Source organism: Bombus huntii, unplaced genomic scaffold (assembly GCF_024542735.1).
Source record: "Bombus huntii isolate Logan2020A unplaced genomic scaffold, iyBomHunt1.1 ctg00000060.1, whole genome shotgun sequence".
Taxonomy (NCBI): domain Eukaryota; kingdom Metazoa; phylum Arthropoda; class Insecta; order Hymenoptera; family Apidae; genus Bombus; species Bombus huntii.
In genome coordinates, this window is record NW_026099321.1 from 324,737 (window position 1) to 333,325 (window position 8,589).

At 35.6% G+C, this 8,589-nt stretch overlaps 1 long non-coding RNA gene across 1 annotated transcript; it reads right to left on the reverse strand.

The window, feature by feature from the left end:
- Positions 1–3,737: 3,737 nt before the first annotated feature.
- Positions 3,738–7,893, reverse strand: LOC126875955 (uncharacterized). The gene is made up of 2 exons (XR_007693810.1): positions 6,089–7,893; positions 3,738–4,550 (listed from the first exon to the last, which is right to left on the reverse strand). It is a non-coding gene; the product is annotated as an uncharacterized LOC126875955 (long non-coding RNA).
- Between the last annotated feature and the right edge of the window lie 696 nt (positions 7,894–8,589).

Genomic DNA, 8,589 nt, shown 5'->3' on the forward strand with positions numbered 1-8,589 from the left:
GAATGGATGAATTCAAACGGAATTAAGTGATCTCAATTCCACAGCTTTGGCGGCTGAACGTGTTTTCCTTTCGAACGGCTTGCTCGCGTCAAATGGTGCAAATTTCAACAAGTACCCACGTGTTTACTATTAAATTCATTTATTTCTTTTTTATTTATTTATTTATTATCTTTTTGGCTCGGTTACCTTCGACGCATTTTGCGTATTTCTTGAGCAATTTTTAAGGTATTATTTCCTATATTATTGAAGAAAGTAATGATTTTTAGATTACCAATAAAAGGTGGATTTAAATTTTATACAAATTGGCATACATTGGCAATTGGCATAATTTAAGGAAATTGGCATACTGAGATGACAAATTACTGACATTCCTTTAGTATGTTATGGAAAATTTGTAAAGGTTTAAAAATTGTTGGAACACTTTGCATGGAATATATATTCTATATAGAATACGAATTCTTTCTCTTTCCCAATTATCGTTTACGTGATAAAATAAGGCGTTTCAATTTGAATTCATTAAATGTTGTCTTAAATATTCAATTTGAAAATTCTTTGGAGAAAATCGAAGAAGATTTAGAACTACTTTTTAATCGATAAACGCTTCAAGAATTGAGAACCACTGACCTAGGGGAACTTGATTAATCGAGGGATACGAATAGTTCCATGATATTGCAGAAGCCATTTACTGCGTTCCCCTAGTATGATTACATCGATAAAAGAGAGGTCACTACTTCTTCGCCATATTTCATACGTAAAAATAAAAATCTTATATCAAAGCAAAAAAAGGAGTCACTTTTTTTTTTTTTTTTTTGGACCAGATCGCCATGTCATTAAATCGAGCACAATAATTAAATTAGAAAATTGAGACACCGATTAACACGAAACAGCCACCGTCAACCGAATCTTATGGACGTCTTACAGATTAGAGCGTTTCATTTACTTGAAGCAAAACGAGGATTAACTCGTAACAACTGAGCAGTAGCTCAGTGCCGAACATTTATCTTCGTTCTCGCCAGTACGGGGAGTACAAAAAGGCGATTTACGAAGTCAAATTTGTGCATCAAATTGAGCGGCTTTTTCAACAAATCGAAATTCGAAATGTTGTTAAATACGATTTATTCGGAGACAATGAGGCGAAAATGATTATAAGATTCCATGAAAATATTATGTTAGATGAAAGCTGTTGGTGCCTATTAGTATGGTCCTTCTGTAGTATACACACGTATAATAGAATAATAATAATTTACTACGAGTAAAAGAAACATTTATACGTATCCATAGGGCTTTCGATTTATGAAAATTGAAAAGAAGATATATTCCATTTGGTCGTCGATTTTATTTAAATTCATTAGTATTCGTTCCAGTTACGTCATTAATAAAACATTTTTATTGATAAGCTACCTAACAAAAAGACCTTTTTGTCACCCCAAATTGCTTCAAAAGAAAATCCCTTGTCAAACAAACCATGTTCCTTGTACGAAAATCTAAAAAGGATTTTCCAAAAAGATGTATTCAGTAAACCGTGGCTTGTGACTGGTGAGATTGAAAAGAGTTGTTGAAAGTTAATATTCGACCAAGCTCTTGTGACATCAATCACATCTCAATCTACATCAGTGATAATACATCGACACCCGACCTTCGGACACTTTTGGACACATCACCACCTTATCATCATAGCATACACCAAGGCTGTGACGCACCTCAGTCCACATCAGAGATAGAATATGGACCCCCGACCTTCGGACACTTTTCTACATCATAACCTACACCTAGCCCCTCAACATCCTAAAACCAAAACGTATATAAACCGAGACTTCACCCAGCTTGGACAGTTCTTGTTCCTCTTCCAGTTGCTGTACTCACACAACCCCTATTCTCCGGTTCGGTGTTATTTTGTGTTTGTAATAAAGTTTTATAAGGGAAAATAAGTAGTTGGGTTACGACTCAGCCTTCTTACTACCACCCAAGTACCAACTTTACGTGACATTTTGGCGATCCGTGCCAGGATCCATCAACTTCAAGAAAACGAAATTACGCATTTCGGCATACGTGCATCATTGAAGATTGAGGGATCAGTGGACCTCTGCAGATCAGCTCACTTTGCGTGAAAACGACTTCTACGGAAAGCGGACTACGGTCATCACCAAAATTGAAACTGGTCACGAAAAGAAGAATATTCAGGTAAAGAACTGGATTCTTTTAAATATTATCGTACTCGTCGCAATAGCTTCGCTAGTACAGACTCCAACAACAGTACAATAACCACTATGAGCAAAAAATCAGAAGACACATCTTCTGTTAGCCCTATGGCTACTGGTGTGGATCCAAGTATTCGGGCCATACTAGACGCTATGCAGAAGCAGAACGAAATCAAGTTAAGAAAACTGTTAAAGGAGACTATTACAGCAGCGACTAGTCGGAGTTATCAGGGTAGTTTAGTTTCTAATAATTTGAACAAAAGCTTGGAGAAAACACGTTACTGTGGGAAATGAAGAAATGGTTTTGAAAGAATTTTCAAAAGAATTGCAGTCTAATGTAGAAAATTCTTATGAAAAGAAAGTATCAATTGACACCGCTTCACAGGATTATATTTTCATTAAAACAGACTTAATGTTTGATGTCAATAGCTCAACAGAATACCAGAAAGAGTCTGTGAAACGAAGGAAAGAAGATATTGCAGTATTGTATAATGATTTGTCACCATCTTCGTCACAAGAAATTCGACTCAAAATTTACAAGAATGGTTTGACAAAAAAAGTAAAAGTTTAGGAGAAGCAGAAAAAGATCATAACAAGAAGGATAATATTTCAATGAGAAATATTTTGGACGGCGATACAAATAAAGAAAACCAAATTGAAACGAAGGAATTAGAAGCAGTTAGTAAATCAACTGCTGAAAATGATACAAAATCAATAGACAACGTTGAACAAAATATATCATTAGAATCCATACAAAAAGCAAGAGATAATGCTTACAATAATGAACATTTGCTTATAGAAGAAGACCAAATGATGACAGCGAAAAATGCGTGTGACACTACAGAATCAAAAACTTCAGCAGATCTTATGTCGAGAAATTTAGATGCTAATACACAAGAGAAGTCTTTAGAGAATAAAGATGACAAGAATCCATCTCCATCTATGTTAGATAGTAGTAAACGGAGCAGTCGTTATAATGTCGCTGCAAAGCCTGCTACTTCGCCAAAATTTGAAGAAATTGTTTATAATCAAACCAGACAATCAAATACAAATAAAATTTTGCGAAGCGCTTTAAAGACGAAATTAATCGAAGACAAGTCTGAAGTAATTAATAAACAAAAGGCATCGGAAAATGTAGAAAATAAATTTGCCAAAGAAGAAAAAAGAGGTGTTAAACAAAAATCAATTTCAGATAGTGAAAACGAAACAACTGATAAGTTCGTCAACGAAGGGAAGTTCTTTTAACGAACACAGCTAGTGATAGCGATAGGTATAAATCTGTAGAAAATGATAATGCAGTAACGGGTGTAATAGCAACTGATGAAGCGAAACATAGAGGCAGACCTAGGAGATCGGATAAAGTCGAAGTTAAAGAAGATGAAAATACAAGTGTAAATTCCGACCAATTGCGGGGAGACGTAACCGCGAGGAGAGACGTCAACGGGGGTCGTACGATTATATCAATCGACACCACGAATTGATCGATCCCCTGATTTCCGTTGAGATAATAGGGGTGATTGAGTTTGTATAACACTGTGATTCACTGAATTATAAATTATATATTTCCAACACTTAGATTACACTGACGTAGAGAAATAAATAGTTAACAACTTGTCGCACGAAGATGTGATAGATATGTACGCTAGAGCAGGGATCTTATAATGGAAATTAATGTATTAATGTACTTAGCACTATAATATATTTAGGAGAGAAGATGTATGTTCGACAACACCGAGAACCGACAAAAGATTTTCGTGAAGTATGCGACTCTCGCGCTATGTGTAGACTGCCGCGTTAGGCGTTAGTTTTTAGACTGACTGTCGCTCTTTTTCTAATACAGAAGAAAAGTTCGGTGTGGGTGTGCCCCTGTGCCTAAAGAACGCGGATTCGTTGTCCCCACTTTCGTTAGGAAAAGTGAGGGTAACGAACCGCGGTGTCGATTGGTCATGACCTGCACTACTGCTCGAAGGGATGAGTAGGAAGTCTCCTACCATCGTGGTGGATAGATGACTGTGTGCGTGAGGAAAACATAGCTTGTTTTATTAGAGGGCTATTCGGATTTTCCTAATGGGTGCATACCCGCTTTCTCCGTGTTTTAAGTACGTCTAATAAACCCAAGGACCTCTCTAAAAACCGACTGTGTTTCGAGAATATTTTTAAGCTTTAGAAATTCTTCTAGACAAACGGATTGAAGACACATGGCGAAACAATACAGGGAAGTGAAAGTTATGGTGGGTCCTTAGGTTTATTGAGGGTCGAAGTGACGTTACGCAGGCTGGTTGTTGTCCGGTGGTGCGAGCTGGCGCGGGCTGGCGTGCAGATGTTTTAGGCGGCGTAACAACAAGGAAGATCCTAGAAAATGAGAAGGGTGGATTAGAAGAACGAAGAAAACTCGAAGAAGATACAGAAGAAGAAACTACAGAGACAGAAGTCAATTCAAAAGGTATATTAAATAATAAGTGCGATTTACTTGATACCGAAAGAGCTATTGAAATTAATGATACGGTTCAAGATATTAAATTTACTGAAGGTAGAAGCCGCACTCAAAATGATATGGAAGATGTAGTAGAAGATTCACAAGAATTATCTAATAAAAGTAAGTTATCAGAAATAAGGATTGCACTTAACAAAATTGAATATACAATTGAAACTATTTTACGGAATAAAAAGAATTCATTAGAAAGAGAAAGAGGAGTAAGGGAAAAGAAGAAAATGTACAGACAGAAATTATTTCAAAAAATATATCAGATGATAAATGTGATTTGCTTTAGAAAAAGAAAAAAATATTATCCACAAACTACATTAGGAATTTATCTATTTTAGTGAGGAGAAAGAGAAAGGATAGAGGAGTTGATCAATAGACTGTGGATTTTGAAGCGTTTATGAAAAACTTACAATTTTAATAAAATATTCAATGTAAAGTCTTTGTTATAATATTCAGATAGATAGATGAAAAAAAAACTGAATTTGCATAATTACTCATGGCTTATTGATCAATCATGCGACTCGTTCAGAGGTAACTCGAGTTGTAAAGGCGACAATTTATTAAAAATGGTATATCTGACGTACGATGCATTTGCTCGTGTTAAACTATTTAAATAAGTATAAAAATCACGCGAAAAAAATCTACTGAAAATAATGTTGAACTAGTTAATAATAATAAATCATATAGTGAAACACAAACCTTAAATCAAGATTTTAAGTTCAAAAAAAAAAAGAAAAAAAAAGAAGAAAGAAGTTGATAAAATGACAGCAACATGTAGCAGCAGGCGAGAGAAAATAAGCCAAATTTCTAAAAGAAGAAACGATGCTCAAGAACTCGGAATTTCTCGAGTGGATATGCTAAACAACGAATTTAATGAACAGTTGAAAGAACGTGAAACAGCAATAGAAGACTTACATCAAATGTTAAAGCATCAATCGGAAATTCATAAAGTTACCTTAAATGAAGCAAGTTTGAAAATAGGAGAACTGCAGAGTGCAGTGTATCAATGTGCACTAAAAATGCAAGTAACGTGACGATTACTTTTAGAACACCACAAGCACCACGAAAACACAATCAAGACCAAACAAGATCAAGTTCAAAAGTGAAGTTACGTGAGCTTATTACTGCTAACGACCAAAAATTGAATTACGATCCCGAGCATCAACTCGCTGATCTTCAAGTAGAATGTTCCGACAAAGACAGGACGACACAAGAGTTCGAGAAACACATAGAGGACATGAAGGAGGAAGTGCAAAAATTAGAATTGCAATTCGACGAGTTACAAAAAAAAGAAAAACACACACGCACGTAAAAAGAGTTCAATCTTTTGGAATACAAATTGAAGAACTAACAATAAAATTAGAAGAAATAACACAGAAGAAATAAGTCACAAATGTGAAATTACCTGATGGCTGATGTTGATCGTTGACGTTTATAGCGAAAGAATTCCGTCAACGGCGCCATCTGGATCCTTGTTGAAAAATTAAACTAGCCGCAATAGCACCATTACGCTCATCACCCAGAGTAGCGTTTGTCGCTGAGTCGAGGAGCTGGAGGATTTCTTATACTCAAGGACATAAATTTTACCACTTCCGGTAATGTTCTTTACGTGGTCCAGGCATTCGAAATCACAACATCGTTTTCCAAGACGAAATTTTCTGCATGGCTGTAGTAAAAAGAAATCGATCAATTGTACAGATCAATCGTCACTCGACTGCTCGAGAATTCAGGTCATCCAGAGAATAGAATAGAGAAAAATGTAGAAAATGTGGAAAAATGTAGTGCGATCATCACAGTGGGAGGAAATAGGGGGATAGGGACCAAATGAATGAACGAGATGTTAAGGACAACTGACGATAAGTTCTTCTTTTGTCGAGAATTGCATGTTTGTGAATGGTTTGTGGGTGATTAGGTGGAGAGAATTGAAGAGTTTGGAGGTGACTGGAAGAGTGTTTTGGGCAAGGTAGATTGCAGAATGGTTGCGGTAGCATTGTGTTAATTATGGGTTTGTACATGTAATCTTTGTATGTATCACTACATACAACCTAACGTATATTTTTAATAATACATCAGAGTTTTAGTTATTTCATAGCTATGAATTTTATACTCTATAATCTTGACGTTTTATTTCACAGAAGCGTTTGAATATCCATAAAAATTAAATGAACCAATGTATTCATTATCTTATAGAGAAGATATATTATTTTTAATTATGTTCCAATTATTTATCATGATCCTGATTTCCTTATTCTGAAAATTTGAAAGGAAGTTTTGTAGTTTGATACTTTCAGCGACAAAGGGTCAATATTGCTTTAGTATATTTCGTCACATATACATGTATATCTATATATCCACCGAAAATGCGCTCTTGTAGACAAACGCTCGATTCGCGTCATAGCTTTTAAAGCTCGTCGCATCTCAATCCGTTGGAAAAAGTTTTTCCTGTAGCATATTTTATTTTTACGAACCAACAAGGTCTTTGTTTATTTCCTTCTTTTTTTTGCTCCAATTCCCCCATTGTTTTTTCAAGGATAGTATTTCAGAGCCATTAGTCAAGTTCATTGTAACAATAAACGTACGTTTCGGAAACATTTTGTGCTGTGAAACAGAATACACTAAAGTTTGAAGGTCACATCGATTTTCGAAAGTTTATAAATGGAGGTGTATGACAGTATCACCAGCTGTTGCTGTCCCCAAGCGCCAAAATACGTTCTGACTACTATTTTATGTATCTCACAGAAGTATGTCTTCATTCATCATCTCCCATGCCATCCACCAACGTGTTCTTAACATGTTATCTCCTAGTAAAATATTGATGTTGAGTCAGATATCCAACTGAATAATCTTTTCGGTGTCTACTATAAGACATTTAAAACCAAGGCTCGTACACACGTGTGCTTATACGTCAGATGTAATACTTAACACGAAACCTGCTTATATTAATATTAAATTTATGCATAGTAGGATGTTCGACCTTTGTAAAAATGAAATTATAATACATTTCATACAGTTTCACCGTGGAAAAGTGAATCTTTCTAGCATGTCCACGCAAATGCAGGGGAGGGGAGGACTGTGCATGCACCAAACAACTTTACGTTCGTAATTTTTCACACAAATGTACAACTGTAGGGAAAAAATTATCTCTGATTTTTCGGATGTTAGGAATCGACAATATCGCATAACGGCATGCTGTGTTCTACGTATTCTATTTCTGTTACGAAAGTGGTACAAACGAAGTCCACATAAGAATAGTACAACAAAATCGGTTGAGGTTAGGTTGTCGTGCAGATATCGCGGCTTTTGCATTGGAAATCACGCAACTGCCAGTCTCGTCGTTCCTTGTAAACGAAAGAAAGGTATTGTAATCGGTCGGAATTAACATAAAACTCGTCGCATGCGACCATATGGCCTGAATGTTGAATAAACGAGAGTAGAGCGCGAGCTATGTGATTCTAACCGTTTAGGCGGAAACTAATGATTGTAACCAGAGCCGAGATATATGCCAATATTACTTTGCTCGACAAAGCGTATAAGATGAGGAGAGAATCGCGATAAGGTAGAACAAGAGACAGATATTCTCTACGTAAAGCAAGTCTGTCAACTAGATTGAAATCCTATAGCTATAACTACAGTGAATCCATATTCTGGCGAATTGTCTTTTCACAAATGAAGCTTCTGAAGAACGGAATTGATACAATAACTACTGTTCATTCATAACTACTGTTGTAAGAATCTATATATTTGTCTATCTATATCTATATATATATCGATCTATATATATTTGTCAGAATGTCATTTTATCAAAAAACCCATCCTCTGTAATCATAGTTTAACGAAGCATAATTAATAGAAGAGGTAGAGGTATGTCCTACGTTTTATTTGCGTCATTTTTTTCCTTCATCCAAT